This window comes from Columba livia, chromosome 15, assembly GCF_036013475.1.
Source record: "Columba livia isolate bColLiv1 breed racing homer chromosome 15, bColLiv1.pat.W.v2, whole genome shotgun sequence".
Taxonomy (NCBI): domain Eukaryota; kingdom Metazoa; phylum Chordata; class Aves; order Columbiformes; family Columbidae; genus Columba; species Columba livia.
The window spans coordinates 2733050-2752403 of record NC_088616.1 but is presented as its reverse complement, the minus strand read 5'-3'; the positions used below and the strand labels follow the sequence as shown (position 1 = coordinate 2752403).

At 44.7% G+C, this 19354-nt stretch overlaps 1 long non-coding RNA gene across 1 annotated transcript in view; it reads left to right on the top strand.

Moving 5' to 3' along the window:
* Window positions 1–19354, top strand: part of LOC135575490 (uncharacterized) — a 267532-nt gene that overhangs the window by 140558 nt on the left and 107620 nt on the right. Inside the window, exon 2 of the long non-coding RNA XR_010466313.1 lies at window positions 6476–6639. This is a non-coding gene — a long non-coding RNA (uncharacterized LOC135575490). The remainder of the gene's footprint in view (window positions 1–6475; window positions 6640–19354) is intronic.

Below are 19354 nucleotides of genomic sequence, written 5' to 3'. Positions count from 1 at the left end.
CTCAGGCCTGTTACACTGGCGAGAGGAAAACCACAGGGAGCCAGATTTGTAAACGTGTTGACTTAACCTTCCCCTGGGCCCCTTATTTGAAAGTCTTTTTCATGGTTTCGGTTCCAAGCTGTTTGAAATCAAATCATAAGAAGATTCATAGGTATCATTTACATCTCTGATGAACTGGACACATGATCAGCATGGGTTTATTTTCCCTTGCCCGTTACATCAAATGGTTATTTCCATCAGAGTATCTGTGCACTCTTACCGATGGCTCTGCTTTGCAGAAGCATGTCTGATAACAGGAGATGTGTGACCATGAGAAATGCAACTGGGAGTCCCTGTGAGTCTGAGCAAGACACTGTGGCAGGAGAGATGCTGGAAAGGATTGGAAGAGCCACAGAGGAAATACAGGAGAGCAGCCCAAACCTGAGCAGCAAATGGTGGTGCAGGCTTAGCGACGGAATTTCCAAGTAGCAACATGTCTGGGTTTAACCCTTCTGTTAATCCCTTATGGTAACTTAGAACTGGGCTCAGAATCAGTCACAGTTTTAAACTGTTGTGTTCAAAGGCTGAGTTTTTTTCCATTTGAAAAAGCAAACCAAATATGAAACAAGCATTTGTTATTTAAATTGTTTTCTGTTTTTCAGCTTTAATATTTCAAATAGACTTTGGAATGTGTAGGTCTTATTTTACATTTATGAAATAAGAAAACTTTATGCCTATAACAGTGTTGTCTAATACCGAAAGAAGTATGCTAGCATAGATCAATGAATCTGCTCTTCTGAAGTGGAAATTCTGTTCTTGTGTACGTGTTCCCCTTTTGTTAACAAACACAATCAAAAGATACAAGATCGTTAAAATGACTACAACAGGTGCTTTGTATGAATGCTGTTGTCCTGAGTAGCTTTTTTCAGTGTTAAAATGATACAGTCAACTACTGCTTAGTATTTTTAGTCTCCTGAAAGACTGAACGTTGCTTTTGAGAGCAAAGGCACTGTGGTGCGTTACTGAAAAGGTCTCTGGAGCAGACAGTGCGTGTCCATTCTGTGTTCCGCCTTTTCCAATGCCGTTTTACAGCCAGCATGGACTGTCCTCTGTAGAAAATCCTCAGTTCCATGATCCAGAGTTAGTGAAAGCCTGACAAAGCCGGAGGAGAGATCCCTTCCCTGTTAGGTTTTGGATCAGATCAGTTGTCCTCAAAATCCACAATGAACACAACTGACTGTTCCCAAGTTGTGGCGAAGCTGCCACAGGTGAACCTGGCAAGTCTTGTTAAATGGGAGAGTTGTTTTCTTCTGTGATTTGTTTCAATCTTCTCCGTAAGTCATTTTTACCTTGTTCCCTCCATCAGTCCAGTGTTCTGCCTTAGCCCCATTTTTCTTTAAAAATCTTCTCTGAGATGATGCAGTTTCAGGTGTCAGTCCCACTTGCCCATCCCTTATCCAAACGGTTTCCCCAAGTCCTGCCCTGCACAGTGAAGCAAGAATCGAAAGACAAAGCATTTCCCTTCCTCATGTACCATCCAGGGGACTATGTGTCTGTTAAATGAGAGGCGGTGACATCTGTCTCTTAATTAAAGCGGACAGTTGGAGCTGGATATACCCGCAAGACTTTGTTATAATAGAGGCAGCCTGAAGAAGTGGTATCAACAGACTCATTAGTAACCACAGAAAGAAGGTGTTAATTAGGGCATGTGTGATCCTACCATCAGACCAATTTGGGAAAAAAAAAAAGTGAATTATATGGAAATGAGCTGCCGGTGATATAATATATCATAATTGTGCATAGTGCGCTGGCATTAATGGTAGTGGTTTAGCAGGGTGGGATGCTGGTTAATTCACATTAATGTCAAGTCAGGCAGTTAAAGCCCTAAAAACTAAATGAGGAAGTCTAATTGCCTGTTCAGAATCAAATAACATGTACTTTATTACCAAATTCCACCATTAACAGCCTGGAAACCACCTGTGGCTGAGAAGCAAGGGGACGGCAGAGCAGTGAGATGAGGGGAGACAGCGGGGCTGGAACAACAGCGGCTCAGCACACAGAGTCACCGTCCTGACAGCAGCACCACGTGCAGGTTAGGGACAAACAGCGACCTCCCGGGGTCAGTACCTGATTTCCACAGAGATTGGAACAGAAAGCAAGCAGCCGGGCTTGGTGTGGAAGGGCCGAGGTCCTGTGTGCAGCTAAACTGCAGAGATTAGACGTGGTGCGATCTGGAGCTTTCCTGGTCTAGACGGGAGATACAGGTCATCTTTCATCTGCACACAAAGCAGGACATTTTCTCATTGTATGGCTAGCCTTAGTGTTTTTTTGTGAATCAGAGCTGGTGAAAAACTTTGATTTTCTGTGGTTCAGAAAAATCCTAGAGTGTCTGAGTTCTTGATAGAAACGGATTTCTGCAAAGAAACCCATTCCATCTGGATGGACCGTTGTTTTTCAGCATCCCTCACATTGCCCCACTCATAGGTGGCCTTAATTCCTTGATGGAGCTGCCAATCATTGAAATAATGCCTGTCAAGCTGGTAGTGTTCTATGCTAAATATGGACACTACTGACTTGCTGTTCTAGCCCTCTTTGGGGTAGCGCTGATAGGGACCTGTTGCTGAAAGGTGGTTCTGCGCTTGAGGTGTCACAGTCTGTGGTCACATTCAGGCGGGATGAACCAAATGGTGACCGATGAGCACAGATGCATAGGTAGAAGATTTTAAAACCAAAGCCCAGTGGACCCAAACCCTTCCATGATTTAGAATCACGAATCATTTTGGTTTGAAAAGACCCTCTAGATCATTGAGTCCAACCACAGCTTCCTCCAGCACTGCCCCATGTCCTGAGAACCTCATGTCCGTCTGTCCAACCCTCCAGGGCTGGTGACTCCAGCACTGCCCTGGGCAGCCTGTTCCAATGCCCCACAGCCCTTTGGGGAAGAAATTGTTCCTTTCTATTTCAGGGCCACTAACTTCATCCAAAGAAACTCTTCTGTTAAAAAGAAACCATAGCTATAGCTGATCCTCAGTCTTTCCTTTTTTTTTTCCTGGCTTTTAGCAAAAATTTAAGCAGCTTTTTAGTAATTACACATTTTTCCCTCACTTTCGCAATGTGCTCTTTACAATCAAGATCTAGTCTTAACTTGGGCTGCTTCTGAAAAGGAAAAACAAAGTTGGTTTAATGCAGTGGAAGAGCAGAGCTATATTCCTCCAGAGGTAATTACTTCGAAGATAATTACAGTTGAAAAAAAAAAAAAGGCTGTCAAAACCCTCTCAGTTATTTTTCATGGTATTTTAAAGTAATTGTCTCTTCTCAGCAGATGCAGCTTTCTTGCCATATCTGGCTTTGCTTGCACCAGTATACAAACTCAGAACAGGAGCTGGACTCTGCTCATCTCATCCTGTCCCAGGGAGGCCCCGCACCGGGCACCTCAGAACACAATACAAGAAATCCCACCATAGGCAGAGGTGCAATTATCTTGCCAAAGGAGAGATTTTTCTGCTAACCTTTAAACATGTAGCGTTTGACTCAGAAAGTAGCTTCACAACTTATGTCAAACGATGTTGATGGCACAAACTGTTAATTTCTGTCCCTGAGAAATAAGCCCCTGTTCTCAGTGATGTCTGCTGCACCTCCAGGTATTGGCTCTCAGCTGAAACAGCAGCCAGCTTGGAATCAGACTCTGCAGGCATTCAGAAAGGATGTGGGGATGTCGTCTGTGATCCTCTTAACATTCACTAATCTTCTTTGCAAGAGTGTATTCTGAGGTGGTTTCCTTTTCCACTCCGTACATCCTGTTGGTCTTGCTGCCGAATGAAGTACCTCAATCAAGCAAGTGCTGTTTCTAATCAGAGCAGGCATCCCAAGGCAATTCAGTCGTTTCCGTGTGAGCTGTGCGAAGCCATTAGCAGGTTCATGCCATTTTGCCCATATCTAATTACCCCCCAAGGAGAGGACTGGGCTGGCAGGACAGCTGGAGGCCGCAGTGACCCAGGGAGGACTCCAGGCTTGAAGGTTCCATTTTAATATTTCATGCAAAATCCTTGCAACAGCCTACAGCCGAAGGGGCTTTGCTTACGCTCAGTGCACACACGCAATGACTTCTGTTCATTGCCACAGAAATATCTATTTCCCAGCCTATCGTACAGAGTCATCAAACGTGTGTTAGCTTTTCGAGGTCCAGCAGCTGATGCTGAGACCTCCCTTAGTTCCCATGGGGAGGTTCAGTGGCAGTGTTGCCATAAACAAAGCCGTGTTTGTGTCTGGGGATGTTAATTAAACCCACAATAATAATGAAGTGAACCTGCTGTCCTGTGAAGGCAGATGTTTTGGTGGATGGTGGGAGTGCTCTCCTTGTGCCCTCAGCACAGGGCTCTTCGTTCCTGTGATGAGCTGCTCTTATGCAGACATACTTCAGCATTTATTAATTTTATATGCATGAATTGCTTTTTGCACTTCAAAAGGGCTGATGCAATGATGGGATGCTTAATAGGTGAAGCATGGAGAGAAAGGAGCATGAGGAGAATGGGTGAAAAGCAAATTGAATATTAAAAACCAGGGTTCACACCAGGGTTTTTGCCATTCATTTCAGCTAGAAGTTCCGCTTACGAGTCAATGTTCTCAAGAGACTTGATAGTGTGCAAAGCCAGGAGTCATTTCCTCCAGCGAGGAGTTTCAGTGAAGCAATTAGAATGCATTCATGGCTAGAGAGGAATTTCATCTTGCCTTGTCTATGACTATTGCAAGAAAAATCCCCCAACGAGTTTGCATCTAGCCCTGCAAAACGAGAGCAAGACATGGAGTAAGTCAGACCTGTGGTGTCACGGGGTTCAGGGTTTCACAGCTCTGGGTGCCGCAGCTTCACAGCCCCTCGTGTGCTCACCAGTGCTGCCCACAGCTCCTGTTTTACCGCATCATTTCATCCTAAACTTGGCCATGCACAGCACACCCAGACGCTGGACTGAGAGCTGACAGAACCATGCGGTGCCCTCCAGTCTTTACTGGGTTTTTAGTTTCAGCATTTTTGTTAGAAATGCCTGCAAACCCACACAAATTTGAACATAATCCTACAATAAAATACTTTTGACTTTCCTTGCCTATTTAAAAACTAAGCAAATACATAATTTAATATCTGAAACTTCCTTTTGAATAGAAGTGTGCTAGGATATATTTTTCTTTAATGGCTTGTATAATGATTTTTTTAATGGCTTGTATAATAATCCAGAAAAGAGCAACGAGACTGGTGAAGGGTCTTGAACACAAGCCCTATGGGGAGAGGCTGAGGGAGCTGGGCTTGTTTAGTCTGGAGAAGAGGAGGCTTAGAGCTGAGCTCAGCACTCTCTAGAACTACCTGAAGGGCAGTTCCAGCCAGGTGGGGATTGGGCTCTTCTCCCAGGCAGTCAGCAATAGGACAAGGGGCCATGGGCTTCAACTCTGCCAGGGGAAATTGAGGCTGGAGATGAGAAAGCAATTCTTTGCAGAGAGAGTGGTCAGGCATTGGAATGGCTGCCCAGGGAGGTGCTGGACTCACCGGCCCTGGAGGTTTTGAAACAGAGATTGGACATGGCACTTAGTGCCATGATCTAGTGAATGGACTGGAGTTGGACCAAGGGTTGGACTGGATGAGCTCTGAGGGCTTTTCCAACCCAGTCGATTCTGTGATTCTGTAATTTTGCAGTTATCTTTGCCTGTTATTTAACAATGTAATTATTTCAAAGCAAAGAATATTTCAGCTACACGTAGTTGTGAAATCAGGAGCTTTGCAACCTGTGGTTTCTTACACGGAACATTCAGACTAGAAACTCAGAGAGCAAAAGACCTTTTTTAAAGACAAAGACGTTTCCGTGCTTAGGAATGGAAATTTGGTGCATCTTAGAAGAGGTCAGTCGTTTCTTTAGATGAAGTGCGCCTGGTTAATGAACAGGCATAGTAGCTAATAGAACTGTAATCACCGTTTTAAAAAAAAGGGAGAGATAATTTGCAGTGTTTCTATTTCTATTGTAAATAGAAGCTTAGGTGACTAAGGGCTTAAAAGTGTAATTAACATTTTCTCCTGAGAAGCGTCATACTGTTTTCCCCCTCTTATTTTCTTCTACCTTTTATTTTCTCAGCTTGTTTTCCATCTACCATCCCAGCAGAGAAAAATAACTAGTAGCCGCTAAATTAACCCTCACAGGTGGGCAATTTTTAATAGAATTTCATCCTCTCCTGGTCTAATTAATGCTCTCTCACCTTCCACTGGTCTCTCCAGTGATCCTTTGACAAACAGTGTCTTTAAAACCTCTGGAAGTTCTAACTTTACCAGGGGAGAGTGAAGTGAAACTAGCAACTCTTTGGGGTGAGATTAAGGAGGAGGGAGGATTACTAACAAATGTGCTTTCAGTCGCCTTTTGGATAAGGGACTCAGTGCTGCGTTGGTTTCTACAGAAGTTTGTGTTTACTGGATTGATTCAGATCTTACTGGGGTTAATCAGAGTATTTCTTTTGATTTCAGTGCCCCTTGGGTCTGGATCAGCAACCAAGTTCTGCCCTGAAATGGCTTGAAATGGAAGGAGCCGTGGCACTTCAGCATCGCCGTGAGCCACAACGAGCTGGTGAATGTGATCAGAAGCTGTCGCCTTCAGGACCACATATCTGCCTTATCAGAGGGAACATAAGGTGAGTCTGGCTGATGGCTTTATAAAGAAAAAGCATAATAAATTGCAATATCTGTAGACGGGGATGTGAACCAAATGGGAATGGAAAACTAATGTGGGTTTTTGGGTCTGGATACAGCCCGTGCTTTATGTTGCTCTGTGCTTTCTCTTGTCAAGTTTTCTCCTGATGGCTGAACTGCAAAACTGAGCCACACAGGCTTGTTTTATTTTAAATTCAGTTATTGCTGTTAAGGCACAAGAATGGAACTGGAGAGAGAAATGTATTGTTTGGCATTCTTGAGAAGTTCAGTTGACATGTCTTGGAGCTCTCTGGGTGCCTTGCTCTGGAACAGGGGCTTGAATGGCTGAAGTTACTGCCCAGGACTATGGGACCCCGAGTCTCTTCCCTCTAACAGCATTTTTGAGGCACTCTAGGCCGATGTGTTGGAGGAACTGAACGGACTGGGAAGGAGAGACTAGGAACTGGGAGTGATAGTTAAGAGATACATGTTATCTTGTTGGCAGGGCAATAACTCCTCGATCCACTGGTGGAAACAGTAGTAGAGAGATGAAGATGGGAGGAGAGACTGGAGAAAATGGGTGGTTGGGAGAGGAGATTAGAAAAGGAAAGTGAATGGGACAAGAGAGAGCAAACTAATGTGAAAGGAGATGGATCAGAGCAGAGATGAAGAATCTTGCATGCTTCTCTCATGGCTTTCCATCCTGACGAGTGTTTTGTGTAATTATAAAGAAGAGGAGTGTTGGAACACGCAAAGGAGACTGGGATGGACAACTCCCACTCATTTTAATTTTCTGAAAATTTCAAAGCTACTGTGGTTTTAAGAGGATCTCCCACCATCTTCTGAGAAATAAAACCTATTAGTTTATCCAAAGCCTGCTGAAAGCAAGAGAGCCTCCCCCGTTAATTTCAATGCACCTTCCACTGTGTTCTAATAAAATGTCAGTCTGCTGTGGCAAATTACTGAAATGAAGCTGTCAGTCAGTATTCATAGCATCAGACTATATTTCATGAGTTGGGAGATACATCGCCCAGAAATTTGAAAGCACGGTCGGATGAATCAGCTTCTACTACATAATTATGGTAAACCTGTCGATCAATATTGTGTGCATTTTTAATACCTTCATATTGAGGCTTCTGATCTCTCTGTATTAATGCTGATAATAGTTTTGCTTCTCTCTGCAATCAAATTGCTTAAGCCTGAGGTCTCTTCCTTCTTGCCTCTCGCTCCCTGAGTTAATTACTCCTGCAACTCTGGAAAGCAAATACAGGTTTGTATTACTTTGATTTTTTACTTATTGTGAAAGAGAAGTAGGAAAACATCAGCACCAGGAGGTGGGCTGGTGGAGTGCAGCCCCGTGTAGACTTTATTAATGCATTCCGTAGTAATAAGGCTTCACAAATCCTTTTAAATGTTGAAGTTTAATGAGGAGCATCTCGCCAATAAGAGCTCATTATTCACCTGTCATGAAAATGCATTTAGCACTCTAATCCTCTGCGCTGAGCCTTCCCCAGAACTCGGCCCCAGCTCTCCGCTTTCCCCTCACTATCTTTCCCCCAGTGTTGTACTATTGACATGCCAGTTGTCCCAACACCGTCCCAGTTAGTCCAGTTCAGCGCTGTGCCGGATGCCCGGCCGAGCTGTTTGAGCAGCGGTTCCAGTTTCCAGCTCTCATCTGCTGCCCGTGCAGCTTGCGGTGGGGGGACCACCTTTTCTAGGCTATAAATCATCGTTACCAGAGCTCAGTTTGAAGACTAACATATCTGGGTTCTTAAGACAATTCTAACAGTTCTGTCAAGTTGTGGGCAAGTCGTGCTTAAAGATAGCTATAGCTAAAGTATTCAGGGGCCATTTAAGTAGCTTTCATGGTCTATCCAAATATTTAGGAAAAGAATTAATGGATAAAGAGCAGGGCACTTCTTTACTCTTATAGATTCTGATGTATTGAGTCACTGATTTAACTAATTGTAACGACTGCAGATCCCATCTCCAGTGTACGGCCCTGCCTGTCTTTACTGCTGGACAATCCATCCATCTCAGTATGAATTGTACTTCACACTGGATTTTGGCTGAAACTCGGGTTTAACCCTCAATGTGGAAGCTTGCAGTGATCAGAGGGGCTGCTTTATCCAAAGCACGGTGACCCCGGGTTGCGCAGGGCTCGGCAGAGGGTCACACGCTGGCCTGACAGACTGACAGACGTGGCAAAGGGCAGAACCTGCTGCTGCTCACAGCACACGGCAGCTCAGTCACCCTCCTGTTGACTGGAGGACAGTCATGAACTGCACAAGGTATCACATAGTCTAACTTTCCTAATGAATGCAAATCCTAATAACCCAATGTATATCAGAATACAGCCACAGACTCGTAATCCTCTCTGTTTGCTGTTTCATTCTTTCTGTTCGTGTACTAATTTATAGTAATTCTTCCATGTGGAAGCAGCTGTGGTTCGTACCTTTTGTATCAAGGCCAAACTGGTTACAGGACTACTGTCTTCTAAGGAACTGGTGTGATCAAAACCAACTGTTATGTTGGTTTAGAAATGGAAAATTAATATATATTCGCTTTCCCTGTTGTCAAACTATATGTAACGGCTTGTTCCAGTAAAAAGCATGAGTGAATGCATTGGTCACCGTAACAGTAAAGAGAAAACGTCTGCATTGCATAGGAGTTTTTCCCCATTTTCAAAAGGGATCCAGGACTCCAGGATGTTCTCTCAGCTACTTTCGGTAGGATCAGACAAAGTTCCTTTTCAAAAATGGACCCGTCTAAATCTGCTAGAGTTTACTGGAATTTCTGATTTCTGTTCTGGGAGAAATGTCAATTTGAATGCTTATGTTCAGCCCAAATTGTTTGAAAAGGCTGAAAAATAATGTGTTGGGTTTTGGGGGTTTGCTTGTTTTTTCCTAACGGAACACACTTTTAAAAATAGATTTGGAAATAACACTATTTACCATTTGAGCAATTTTTTAAAAAGGAAATTAGTCTTTTAAGTTAGCTCAGTATGCAAATGCAGTTGTCCACAGTAGCATATTGCATGTTGTTCATATAGGTTTATGCTTCTTGCACTTGCCGATGTTGAATTAAGCATATTGGTTCACTTCAACAACAGGTCACTACCCTGTAGTTTCAGGTGTAATAATGTGATTTGATTTTCCAAAAGAACATTTTCTTTCTGTTGAAACAGGTTATTTTCTGAAAAACTGTGGAAATTAAGTTTTTAAGTCAAAAATCAGTTGAATGGCAGAAGGTCCTTCGGTGCTGACAGAGCCTGGACAGATGTGCTGTTCAGATGTGTTTGGGTTTCATGGGAGTGGCGGTGAAATACCCACCCCTCCTAATTATCTCTTGGACTGAGATCTCTCTGACGTAGCTCCCATCAGTAAAATTCATTTCTTCTTACTTCGTAGAGGATTTTAATCACTTTGAAGTGAGGTGATGAAGCGATGCTGTATTACTGAAGCAAATACCCAAAGTACCTAATGCAGAAAATAGCAACTTGCTAAAATCTTATAAATTTCAGGCTAAATCGTGACTGATGTGAAATGAATCGGCATTTGCATTTCCCACAGTGACTCAGCTGACGGTACCTGAGATGAACCAGTAAGGTCTGTGTTAAGGCACATGATACTGGTTCATGTGAACAAGTACCTGAGTATTTTTGGAAATGACTCTCTGAAGGTGATTGAGAAGGAAAATACGGTTTTAGAGAAGTGCAGAAAAGGAAATAGTTTCCAAGCTGAAAATGGACTCTATTTTCTTGCACAATGGTTATTGATTTTCTTTTTTTAAACAAAAATCTCCTGTGGGATGAAAAAAGCGTTGCTGGTAACACACTTCTGGCATAAAAATACTTTAGTTAAAATGTACCGGCATAAAAATGTTATTACATTTTCTCAACGTTTCAGGGCTTCCCATCTCCTGAGCCTGCTGCTGTGTTTGTGCAGTTCAGATATTCTGGATATCCAGACACTGTGCAGAAATGTGTTTTTCTAATCCTTAGAACTAGCAATGGAAAGACAAGTGTCGTCCCTGGGATGGGATGAGCGCTTCTGTCAGCACGTTCTTTGGGTACAAGTACCACACGACACACAGTTAGCAATCCGGAAAAAGTAATTTGGGAATTAGCCGGAACTTTACTGAGCAGATTATAACGGGATGTTACATGTCAAACATTTTTTAAAAGTACAGAGATTGAGGGGTTCGGAAATGACCAACGGGGAGACTCTACAACCTCCCTGGGCAGTCACCCTCATTGGGAAGAAGTTTCTTCTCAGATTTTCTTCTAATATTTCCTCACTGGGCTCCAGGGACCCAAATGCCGTCCTTTAAACGTGCTGTCGTGCAGGTGCTCTGGGAGCGATGATCCGATAATCTTACTCTAATATTCAGTCATTAGCGGTCAATAACTGCCACCCTGGGTAGCTGTTGGTTGCACATCACTGCCTTATTCTTATGAATTCTGATAGATTATTTTTTTTTAATGCTAAATAAGTTAGTCCCTCTTCCCAGCTGAAAAACATGAATTTAGGTGCAAAAGTCCCCAAAGCAAAAAGAATTACTGGGAAAAAATTACAGGAGTGTAAATCAAGAAAGTAATATTGAACTTCTGAAGACAGCATACAATAATATGACACTTTATTCCACTGCTGCCTGAGGTTTATATATACTACTGTCACTTTCTTACTGTTCTCCACCACTAGTAATTTTCTTTCAATCTAATTTTTATTTCCCAAGGGTTTGCCAAGGTTAAAAGTGCTAGAAAACCAATGACTATTCACTTGCCAAAGGACAAGAAATTAAATTAACCGTTGTTGGTAGCCAACTCAGGTCAGAACTATTTATATGTAAATAGGTGCAAAGCCCTGATGATATAGTGTATGATTATTAGCAGCTCATTGTGGATACTGTATTGGAAATTAAAGACTGGAAAAGCAAAGTGTTCCCTTTCAATTCTGCCTGCAAGAAAAACATCTGAATTTCGGCTTTCAGGGTAGCTTGTTAGTAGTGGCCTTCCTATGCACTAGAAACCTAATTATTCAGGGTCAAACTTGATGGGATCTTTTAGTAACTTGTTTTATTTTAATTATCTTCTCGTAACCCCCAGAGTAGTGATTTCCAGGGGTGGGTTTAACATGGCCACGCTGTTCCTGTGTCGCCCATGCAATGAGAGTCACCGCGAGCTTTGCTTTGCTGTCAAAATCAGTCATGTTTTTGGGGGGGAGGATGAACCAAGGACTTGGCCGTTGATTCTGCTGCTGCTTTCAAGTGCACAGCGATGGCCGTGGGTGTGATTCACAGCCCTGCGTCGCTGCTTTGGTATGAAGCAGAGAAATGAAGTCCTGGAAGAAAAAAGCTCTGATAATACTTGTGTTGGCGCTTGCTCTTGGATCATCCGTGCACGTTATATTGGTACTGAGACCTAACCGGTCTTCAGCCTGGCTGCCTGTAATTACTGTGTGTTTGGTCAAAGCTTGGGCATTGCTGCTCCTTGTGAGAGTGCAGAACTGCTTTTTGGGAGGTGTGTTGTGCACTCCCGTTCCAGTTAAAAATTGTTTTAACTGAAGGATGCAAAGCGCGGCACAGAAGAGAATCAGTCCTGGTTCTGTTGTGAGCAGGAGCAACATTCGTGCCGTTGTAGTGCTGGGGAGAGCCCGGGTGAGGACACACGAGCTCTGTGGGCTCTGAGTTACAGCAGTTACTGAAGATACTGAAGTTACTCTCCATCCTCTCCTCCTCTCCATCCTCTCCTCCTCTCCATCCTCTCCTCCTCTCCATCCTCTCCTCCTCTCCATCCTCTCCTCCTCTCCATCCTCTCCTCCTCTCCATCCTCTCCTCCTCTCCATCCTCTCCTCCTCTCCATCCTCTCCTCCTCTCCATCCTCTCCTCCTCTCCATCCTCTCCTCCTCTCCATCCTCTCCTCCTCTCCATCCTCTCCTCCTCTCCATCCTCTCCTCCTCTCCATCCTCTCCTCCTCTCCATCCTCTCCTCCTCTCCATCCTCTCCTCCTCTCCATCCTCTCCTCCTCTCCATCCTCTCCTCCTCTCCATCCTCTCCTCCTCTCCATCCTCTCCTCCTCTCCATCCTCTCCTCCTCTCCATCCTCTCCTCCTCTCCATCCTCTCCTCCTCTCCATCCTCTCCTCCTCTCCATCCTCTCCATCCTCTCCTCCTCTCCATCCTCTCCTCCTCTCCATCCTCTCCATCCTCTCCTCCTCTCCATCCTCTCCATCCTCTCCTCCTCTCCATCCTCTCCTCCTCTCCATCCTCTCCTCCTCTCCATCCTCTCCTCCTCTCCATCCTCTCCTCCTCTCCATCCTCTCCTCCTCTCCATCCTCTCCTCCTCTCCATCCTCTCCTCCTCTCCATCCTCTCCTCCTCTCCATCCTCTCCTCCTCTCCATCCTCTCCTCCTCTCCATCCTCTCCTCCTCTCCATCCTCTCCTCCTCTCCATCCTCTCCTCCTCTCCATCCTCTCCTCCTCTCCATCCTCTCCTCTCCTCCTCTCCATCCTCTCCTCTCCTCCTCTCCATCCTCTCCTCTCCTCCTCTCCATCCTCTCCTCTCCTCCTCTCCATCCTCTCCTCTCCTCCTCTCCATCCTCTCCTCTCCTCCTCTCCATCCTCTCCTCTCCTCCTCTCCATCCTCTCCTCTCCTCCTCTCCATCCTCTCCTCTCCTCCTCTCCATCCTCTCCTCTCCTCCTCTCCATCCTCTCCTCTCCTCCTCTCCATCCTCTCCTCTCCTCCTCTCCATCCTCTCCTCCTCTCCATCTCTCTATATATCCCCCCCGCAATGGTCTTAAACTAACAGGTAATGTAGATATTGCATGTTGGGTGTTTGCAGTTTGGACCACTGAATCAGTTTAAGCTGCTGGTGTAAAGAGAGTTTCAGATGAACACTCACATATGGATCAGCTCTGGAGCTCCCCTGAGGTACATGGCCAGGCATTTCCAAAGTCTCGCTGCTGGCCTGTTATTTGGTGCCCAAATAAGATGAAAAGCATGGCCCTGAGTTATTCCCTGGGATAAAGGTACTAAGACTAGTGAACCTGGGCCAAGAAGCAGCTTTCTGAGGATTCATGTGCCACACAGGTTTGCTCTTGGCTTTCACTATCATCAAACCCTCCTTCAAGAAACTCTCGCTACCTTTTTCTATGCCTCTAAATAATTTATTTTTCCCCGAAGAGTCAGGTTCCGGGCTGTCCGCAGGCACCTCTCTGAACAGATAGTGCTGTCAGAAACCTTCGGGCTAGAAGTAGAAATGCTGTGTTATGCTGGGTGGTATATGTGGATTTTCAGTAGAACTGGGGATTTGGCCACTTGTCTCAGTGCAGCAGCACCCAGCAATGTACTTTCTGCTGAATTTCTGACAAACATATGTCTGTGTGTACTGCCTGCAAATCCGTTAGAACATGGTATTCTTAAGAGAAAAGATCAGTGTCTAGAGCTCAATCACTTCCCAAATTAAAGAGATATGGAGGAGAGCGTATGTTTCTCTCCAGATGGTTTGCTCTGCTCTTGTTTTATACAAAATCTTTTCTGTACCTTAATCTCATAAAATTCTCTTATTTGTCTTTGTGGCATCAATCTAAGTTTTCATGAGGACGAGTAACAAAAATTGAACATGCTATTCAAAGTGTAAGTTTGCTGATTCTATTGTTACGTGTATTTTAAAAGTATGTTCAAAGATGCAATTACACATTTGATAAGCAATTTAAAATAAAATCACAAATTGCTACGGTGTGTTTTTGACCAGACAGATGTGTTTTCTTTACCACTGAGTCATTTTAATGATTGACATATTCAGCTTCGAGGATATTAAACTATGAGAAAATTGTACCTATCAGAACAATCAGAAAAAGTAACAAATATTTAGAAGAACACCTAATTACAATCCCATCAGCTTTGAACTGAAACCATTACAGGACAATCCCAACATCCATAAAAATATCTCATTTAAAACAGAAACCGCCACTATAAAATATTCATTATTCTGCCATTAAAAGAGAGTTAAAATGCGTCTCTCTGGTGAAAAATCTTGAATTGTCTTGTTTGTTTGAATAGGAAGAGGTAGTTTGCTGGCAGCCCTATGGGCAATTCCATATAGAAATTGTTTGAGCGTCATGTCAGTATAATTTAATTATGATCAAGTATGCCCCAAATAAGTAAATGAGGCAGAGCAATAGCAGCGCAAGCACATCTCTGTGTTCTGCACCGATACTCCGTGTTATTTAACACAGAAACTGGAGGTTTGTACCAGTTAAAAGGAGCGTTGTGGGCAATTCGGGCTTTGCCAGATGGGCTTTTCTTGCCCACCTGTTCAACACTGGCCTTTTGGGGAGCCCAGAGCCCCCAGCACCACGCGGCACCATCTCCTCTTGCCTCAGAAATAAATCTGTGTTCTGCTTGTGCTGTTGCAGGAGAAAACAATAATGTTGAGTTTATTAGTGTTCCTATTGAACATCTGAGTATTGACCTTTTAATTTGTGCTTAACCCCAGTCAACTTTTGTCTGATATAAGATTGTACTTCAGTACTTAACTGGGTTTGATTAGCTTACCCTGCAGATTCTGCAGCCGTTCCTGCGTCCGTGGGCAGGCAGGGGTTTCACATGCAGCTTGCGTGGGGTCGTGGAGCTGTCGGTGCAGGTTGGGTTTGCATAGGTTTTTAACAAGCAGTTTTGGTGTTTGGCATTTGGCCTGGTCACAACTGCTTATCTCTGAAGTGTCACTAGACAGGTTGTCTTTGGTGGCTTCATGTTCTTCCAGTCTGGCCAACAGTTTACCAAAGATCGGCCAGTAATAGCAAACATGACCCAGGGAGCTCATTATCATCTCTGTGGAGCACTTGGTGTTTCCTCATTTGTAGAGGGGCATTGGCTGATTATCAGTCCCTAATAATTCAGCTTGGGCTGCAGCATCATAGCACTGTTGGTGCACATACAGCCACATCGGTCAGTGGGATTGGGACGGGCTACTCAGGGTAAACGACGTGTCCATTAAGTGACCAGTCTGCACGCTAGTACTTGAAAAAGCCCTTGTGTACACAACAGGCATTGATTTCACATAAAGTGTCCCTCGGTTCAATATACCCTGAGGTTGAAATTGAGACACAATGGATATTGATAGAAAGCAGGTTCTTTAATGTTCTCTGTTTCTGTAAAATAGGTGTATTTGTTTTCTTAGTTCTGTTTGGCCCAATAGCTGTCTGGCTGTCCTACAAAATTCACTGCGTGAGGTCTTGCTATCATTTTTTCCCATACAATTCATATCTCAGTTAATATGGAGGTTATGACTAAAGAGTTTCTGAAAAAAACATCAAAACCCAACCAAACCAAACCCAAAAAACCAACCAACCAACCAGCCAAAAACCCCCAGCCAAGCAAACAACAAAAAATCTCAAACAAACCCAAATCAAAACAAACCAACAACCAAAAAACCCCCGAACCCACCAAAAATGATCAGGCATTGGAATGGCTGCCCAGGGAGGTGCTGGACTCACCAGCCCTGGAGGTTTTTAAACTGAGATTGGACATGGCACTTAGTGCCATGATCTAGTGAATGGACTGGAGTTGGACCAAGGGTTGGACTGGATGAGCTCTGAGGTCTTTTCCAACCCAGTCCATTCTGTGGTTCTGTGAAAAAGCCACCGCACTAATTGCAGCCATTTCTAATTGGTTAATGACGGATGAGTGTGGATGCCACTGAGCCCCGGTGCCCTGGGAACAGTTTCGGCGGAGAATCCTCCTGGGATGTTTGTCTTTCAAAGCGTCTTTGTTTCCCACAAAACATCTCAGTGACAAAGATACGCGCTTTTCCCTTTGCCTGGCTGGTATCATGCTGTGCGTTGGTTGTGCAAGACGCACATCTATAGAGAGAATGGCAATAAAATACTTTAGAAATGGAAGAACAAGGGTTATATTATTTTGAAGTGGCTGGTGGTTCTTCATCCTTACGCCAATGGTCTCTGCTATTGCTGCCAGCCAACCAACGGCCTTCAAAACCTCCTAAAAATCCTCCCGTCAGAAAATATTTTCTCATTTCACGTTGCCATTGGTCACACAAAGCCCCTCTCTTTGTAAGGGTCTGCAAAACTCAGTAAAAATCACAGATGACAGAGGCTCGAGGTCTTCTGTATAACACAGAGCTGAGAGAGTCGTATAAGTAAATAGTAAAAATTGGCCTTGTCTGTATGTTCCCTTGGTAATATAATGAAGTAATTGGTGATCACGGGATGATTAGCAGATTTTTGCCTGAAGAATTCTTTTGAAAGGGAGACTGTAGGCTAAAAATTCACTTAGATGTTTTTAAGAAAATTACTGTTGAAAAAACACTTATAAATGTGCTTTCTTGGCTCTGCATTTTATGTGAATGTGTTTCTTCAGTTGTTTAACAGCAATCCACACGGTCTGTCCTCACCGCGGACACCCGGGCTTGTCTGAGGGGTCTCTCGTTAGCGAGTGCCAGACTTGGGTTGGCCCAGCATTACACAGTTTACAATAAATATCTTCTAGGAATGCAGCAGGTGTTCTGAGGAACTTGAAAAATGTGTTTTGAATTCTTACGCCTTTGGCGTCTGCGGTTTTACTTACTGAAGCAATTCCAGTGTCGTCTACTCAAGGTCGCTGGGGTTTTGTTTTTCATTTTTGTTCTGTAGCTTTTTATATTGTTTCCCAGTCTTGCACTGAATGGAAGTCAATACCACATAACAAGAGAATTCTTTTTATATTTTCCTTCCCAGAAATGGAGAGAGAGTGAGGGAGCGGGTGAGGAGCTGGGGGCATGGGGGCAGTGCCGCGGTGGGGGGTGGCAGCGGTGGGGCTGAGCCTGGGGGGCAGGTTGAAGGTTTTAATGCACTTTGCCAGCATTCTGTTTGTGGTGTGGGAAGGTTCTGGCCAGTTGGGATGAGCAGGGCTGGGTGCTGGGGTGAATCACAGGATCCCAGAATGTCAGGGTTGGAAGGGCCCTGGAAAGCTCATGCAGTGCAATCCCCCCATGGAGCAGGAACATCCAGATGAGGTTACACAGGAAGGTGTCCAGGCGGGTTGGAATGTCTGCACAGAAGGAGACTCCACAACCTCCCTGGGCAGCCTGGGCCAGGCTCTGCCACCCTCACCAGGAAGAAGTTTCATCTCATCTTTCAGTGGAACCTCCTGTGTTCCAGTTTGCACCCATTGCCCCTTGTCCTGTCACTGGTTGTCACCGAGAAGAGCCTGGCTCCATCCTCCTGACACTCATCCTTTATATATCTGTAAACATTAATAAGGTCACCCCTCAGTCTCCTCCAAACTAAAGAGCCCCAGCTCCCCCAGCCTTTCCTCATGAGGGGTAATGGTGTTCCCACCTCTCATCGTGGCAGCGGGAGGGCTGAGCGCCATTGCCTTGCAGGGACGTCCCTGCTCCAGAGCTGGGCTGAGCCAGCCTGTGTCACCCTTGAGCAGGGGTGAGAGGGACAAGGTGGCACCACCTGAACCTGCTCTGCCGTGGCAGCTGTCACCTGTCACCTGCTCCTCTGCATTCCAGTGCAGTGAGACGGGGACCACTGGGAGTCCCAGTGCGGAGTCTGCGCAGGGGAGCTGCTGCCCCCACCTGCTCTGCTGCTCCACTCCTGCTCTGCTACCCCACATCTCTGCTGCCCCGCGGCAAGGTCTGCCTCTCCTTGCATGGTGCCACGGCTCCAAGAGCGAGTGCTTTGATGCTGCAGCTTTGGGGTCAAAAAGCGTGTAGGAGGGCTCTGATTCCAGCCGTGGAGCAGCAGCATCGAGCTGCAGGGGTCACATTGCCAGGAGCAGGGGCTGTAATACCTGGATAAGCTTAAACGCTAAAAATATTTGCTCGGAACAAACTAAGGCTTGGCTGCCTGCTTGGTTCTTGTCATGTTAAATGTGAGTTTAATTTTAGTTATTGATGGTACATCAGATGGTACTTTCTCTTTATGTAGAGCTTTAACAACTCGTTCTGGAAAATGTTGCAGTATTCTTGTGCTTGTTTTGTTTCTTCCTCCCCAAAATGAGATGCAGTCGTTGTAACAGCCTCTGGCAATTTGAAGAGGAACACGCAGGTGTAGTTTGCTTTGCACATGTTCCTGCTGTGTGCAGGGTTGTTTACTGCTCAGCTGAACAAATTGCCGAGTGTCCTTCTGGATGTCTTAAACTGTTTAGCAGCGAAATTGGAAATTATATTGCTAGAACTTTTCGTTTTTCGGTACATGTGACCTCAAACAATGGTTTGTGAAGGGTCAGTGCCCGCTGTTCCCACAGAAGCGTGGAGGAAAATCCCTCCTGGTGTTACTTCTGCAGAGGTCTGTGTTGTTCTGGCTCTGCTTAAGATAAAGGACTTCCCTCAGTGCTCATATGTATCTGCTAATCGTCTGTCTCTGCAATAGAGGTCTGCAGACTTCTTCTTTCCCTTTTATATCTGATTCAGTCAAACTGTTTACTTTGGAGTATTTTTATCTTCCCATTACTCCTGTCTGGTTTTTTTTGCTGTTAGTTTTTTTGTGAAGAAATCCCAGTCTTTGAGATACCCCATTTCAGAGTCAGAGCAGGAGCGATATCTGGTTACACAGTTTTGCACATAAATTGGGTGCTTTTCCTTCTCTTCTGCACCTCTTTTTTCATTTGGAACATTTGGACCCAGGCACATCTTGTGCTAATTATCCTGAATTTCTCCTCATTGACCCGGACCTCCAGCAGTTTCAAAGTGACTTTAAGCTCGGTGGAGA